This window comes from Trichomycterus rosablanca, chromosome 10 (assembly GCF_030014385.1).
Source record: "Trichomycterus rosablanca isolate fTriRos1 chromosome 10, fTriRos1.hap1, whole genome shotgun sequence".
NCBI lineage: Eukaryota > Metazoa > Chordata > Actinopteri > Siluriformes > Trichomycteridae > Trichomycterus > Trichomycterus rosablanca.
In genome coordinates, this window is record NC_085997.1 from 7,668,305 (window position 1) to 7,672,827 (window position 4,523).

A 4,523-nucleotide genomic window follows, 5' to 3' on the forward strand; every position below is an offset into this window, starting at 1 on the left:
AAAAATTTTCCATGCAGTCCTGTTGAAGTGAATAGACGCTCAGCTTCAGCATTTATGACGATATGTGGATTCTGCACAAAATCCTGCTGATGATATAAGGCGAGATAAATCCTTAATTGAACTTGCAAATTCTCAGTATAGATGGATGCAGCTTTTCTTCGTTTTTCTCCAGATCAGTGGCCTACAAGTTTCTGAAGATCCAGAACTCCGTAAACCTTTATTTTGTGGGTTTTCACAGATGAAATGTGTTGCTCCTGTTCCTATTCCTTCTCTCTTTAAAGAATGGACAGATTTTGTTGATGCTACTGTGGTACCTTTGCAAAGCTCTGATAAGATGCCTGATTGATCTGAAGTTCAGAAAGTTATTTTTCGACAAGTTCAACAGGAATGTTTTCTTTATAAATTAAAGACAGGTAAAGACATTCCTGCTGAAAGACGTCTTACTCTTTATTCTCAATTTGACCATGAGACGAATCTCATCACAGTTGGTGGGAGACTTAGAGAGGTTCTGGATGTGGATCCTGAGTCCGTTCATCCAGTAGATTTGGATCCCAAACATCCTATAACTACTTATTAAGGATTATGATAAACGTTTGATCCATCCAGGATCTGAAAGTGTTCGCAGAGTTGCGTCGACACTTTTTGATATTACGTGAAAGGCAAGCAGTGCACAAGCATCAATGGTCTTGTCTGAAATGTAGAAAGTGGTGATCAAAACCATGTGTGCCAAAGATTTACCATCATCCAAATTAAGGTTATTCAAGCCCCCGTTTTGGTCCACAGTTTGTGGACCAAAAGACTGTTTCAGTCCTTTTATAGTGAAACTGGGGAGAAGGTTGGACAAAAGATGGGGAATCATATTTAAATGTCAAACCACACATTGTATTCATTTAGATTTGTTGACTAGTTTAAATAAGGACAGTTTTCTTATTGCTTCATTGCACGACGTGGCTGTCCTTTTGAATTGCTCTCAGATCAAGGGACAAATTTCTGTGGAGCTGAGAGACAATTACAAGAGGCATTTTGTAATGTAATTTCTGAGTTGCAAGTGATGTCGCAGAAGAAACAAATACATTTTTGGTTCAATCCCCCTAATGCTCCACATCAGTGGCGGCTGCTGGTCTTTCAAAGAGGGGAAGCTCATTGTCGGATTACATCATAAAATTTGTCAATTTATCTATACATAAATTCTGCCCTCCGTTCCTTTTCAAGAAAATGGCCTGTGATCCTATCGTTCCAAGTAGGCATCTTTTCCAGGGACTTGACCAGTCATACCAGGAGAGCTGAAAAGACCTGTTACCTTTCCCTACTTTTTGCACCAAGTCAATCTTAGATGTTGATCTGCCCTGCTGTTTAATTCTAACTTTCTCCTCGTAATGAAGACTATCAAATGACTTTGCCAAAATCAGGTCGACAATATTAGCATTGTCTGCCATCGTGTGCACCTTGCTAGCTGGCTAGTTCACTCCGACCTAGCCAACAGTATGAATGATTGATTGAACGAACTAACGAAACGATATTAAACTCGAACAAGGAAATGTTGAAATTATGTTAAACTGAAACAAAAATGTCTTTTATTTACACAATGAAAATGGTCAAGTAATTTCACCAAGCAAATACCAAGAAATGGGTTGCAGTTTGTCTTTCGACTTCACTCGCAAAATCTGCGATTGGACTGAAGCTCCCAGTGATTAAGTGACGTGTAGATCTCAAAATAGCTGTCAATCAAAATGGGATTCAGCCTTTCAACTGATCCTCCAATCATCTTGCAGAAGCTCCGCGTCCGGACCCGCCCACAGCTCCATTTACCCCCAGAGACGCTCAACGTCCTGGGGCGGAACAGAATTGTGGCATTTATCCAATGACCGGCGAGTTTCGAAGCAATGAAAAAAAATGTTCCATGCAGTCCTGTTGAAGTGAATAGACGCTCAGCTTCTACGGGCAAATGCATTGACGCTACGGCAATGTATGAGAAGTTAACAAAATCGAGTCAGTCGATTTGTGATAAGTAGCTGATTCTGAACGAACTCGTCTTCGAGATGAACGTGTTCTAATGCATTTGTAGTCAATGAAATGTTAACACCACTGTACATATTTGACCATTTAATTTTTGACATTTAAGGGGAAGCTGAGCTTCCCTTGCAGTCTTAGAGAAATCACCACTGCTCCACATGTTGGTGGCTCTTGGGAGAGGGAAATTTGTTCAGTCAAAACAGCTTTACAAGTCACTCTGGGCAATGAAACTGTAACTGAGGATGTATTGAGAACGGTGTTGGTGAAAGTGGAGGGAATCCTTAACTCTAAAACTCTTGGTTATGTTTATTTAGATATTTCCGATCCTGTGACACCCAACCTACTTTTAATGAGACGACGAGACCTGTCTCAAGTCATTTATGCCCATTCTGATCTCTTAAATCAACAGCATAAATACTGACAGATCATTTTGGGAAATAATTTATTCGACATTATCTACCTAATTTACAGAGGTGTAAGGACCAAGGTGGGTTGGACAAGTCGGCAGTGGTCATGATCATAGGCCCACAACTACCTTGAGCATCACGGCCGATCAGGGTAGATCGAGAGTAACTGGTCTAATTCCTAGCCAAGATGGTCGTGTCAGGACAGCGGAAGTGACAGTGAATGGTAAAAGCTATATTAGGCCTGTTGCACGACTTATTTCACTCCCACCAATTGAAGATGCTGATGAAGATGCTGAGTGTTAAAGGACTTTTGATTCATAGTTACAAATACAGAACCGTATTTGGGGGTGGCTGTAAAAAACTCCAAGTTATTTAATGGTTTAAATTTTCACTGAACTGATTTTTTCTGTTCACTTGCCTAATTGTTATCACCTGGTCCCACCCATTCCCTTGATTTTGTCCTTATGTTACCTAATGAAAGAGCTTTTTGTTCTGTTGTGCAGCATGGCAGCATGATATTTGTGTGGATGCGTGATTGCATGTAAATCATCCACATTATGAGATTTGTGACTATAATGTGTGAAACTGTCTATGTAATCAAGCTTTGTGGACATTGAACCATTTCAAGTAGAGGCTGCAATCCTTAGTAAAAGAAGGAAACCTTGCAAATTCTTCTGTGTCTTGTGATTTTATCAAACACCCCACAGTGTTTACTTCACCTCACATTAAATATCCTCCTTAGCTGTTACACACAGTGATGCCAGTGATGCTGCTGACTGGGTGAAAAAATGGAAGGGACTTGCAATTTTAAGTCACAGTATGTCTCTTAGCGGTGTGGTTGCTCTTCTTTTCTGACAAAGTTTTATCCCTTATTCATATACCGTAGATAAAATATTAAGAGAGAGGCTTTTAAAAGTAAGAGCTTTCATTGAAAATCATGTATTTGTTTTCATTTGTGTCTATGCTCTGACTGGGGAGCAGTTAGGATAATCTTCTTAGACACACTGAGTAATGCGATTAGCTCCACAGATCTTTTAATACTGGGTGGGGATTTTAACTTCACAGCAGACAGCATGGATAGAAACCATATAGAATCACACGCTGCCTCATGTAAGTGTTTACGTGAAATACTGAAGGCTCATGACTTGTGTGATATCTGGAGAAAACGTTATGATAAACAGAGACAGTATACTGTCTGCTTTTACACATTGTTTGATTTCCCCAGTTGGGTTTACAGATCACTGCATGGTTCAGTGTATAGTCACTAAGGTTAATGTGAGGCATATTAGCATTTTAACACTGAGCTTTTAAATCAGGGGTCGGCAACCTTTTTTGTACTGTGCCGATTAAAAAAAGTAAATTAAAGATATGTGCCATGGAATACATTGGTCATATAACACAAACTGTTGCTATGTATGTGACATTAACCAATTAATCAGTTAATTAAACTTACATGTCAGTGTGATCCTTGTCCCTGACTTTCTCTGCAAAGATGATCCATCTGTGGTGTATATGAAATGAACTTTTACCACGGCTTAAATTTTGAAGAACACTCATCTGTTTCTTGCACATTAAAATTGTTCATTTGATTGACACACCAGGAAAAAGCTTTTGATTGGGTTGGTAACGTTGTGAGAAAGTAAAGCACAAGAAACAAGACAAAAAAGACCACTTTAAACAACAGAAGTTATTTACAACCCTACTGAGAGCAGCTACTTACAAAAAATGTACTACAATAATACACTTAAAGGTCATGAAAATGTATTCAGATTTAGCAATTTGATGATGCATTTACCTTAATTATTAAAAAGTATCGGTATTGGATCAATATCGGTGATACTGACCCTGTATTTACTTGGTATCGGATCAATACCAAATTTTGCAGTGTCGCACACCACTAGACTGAACTGCTTAGGTGGAGAGCAAAAAGGATGCAGCCAACCTTGCATGGCTACTGCACTTGATCCCAGGTTTAAGGATCTGAAGCATCTGAAGCATGAAAATTATTAAAAGCTTCAGTATTATAGAAAAATTTGATTAATCAGCCTGGCAGCTCTACATCAAAACACACATTTATTTTGGTGGAACTTGATCAACTTTGTC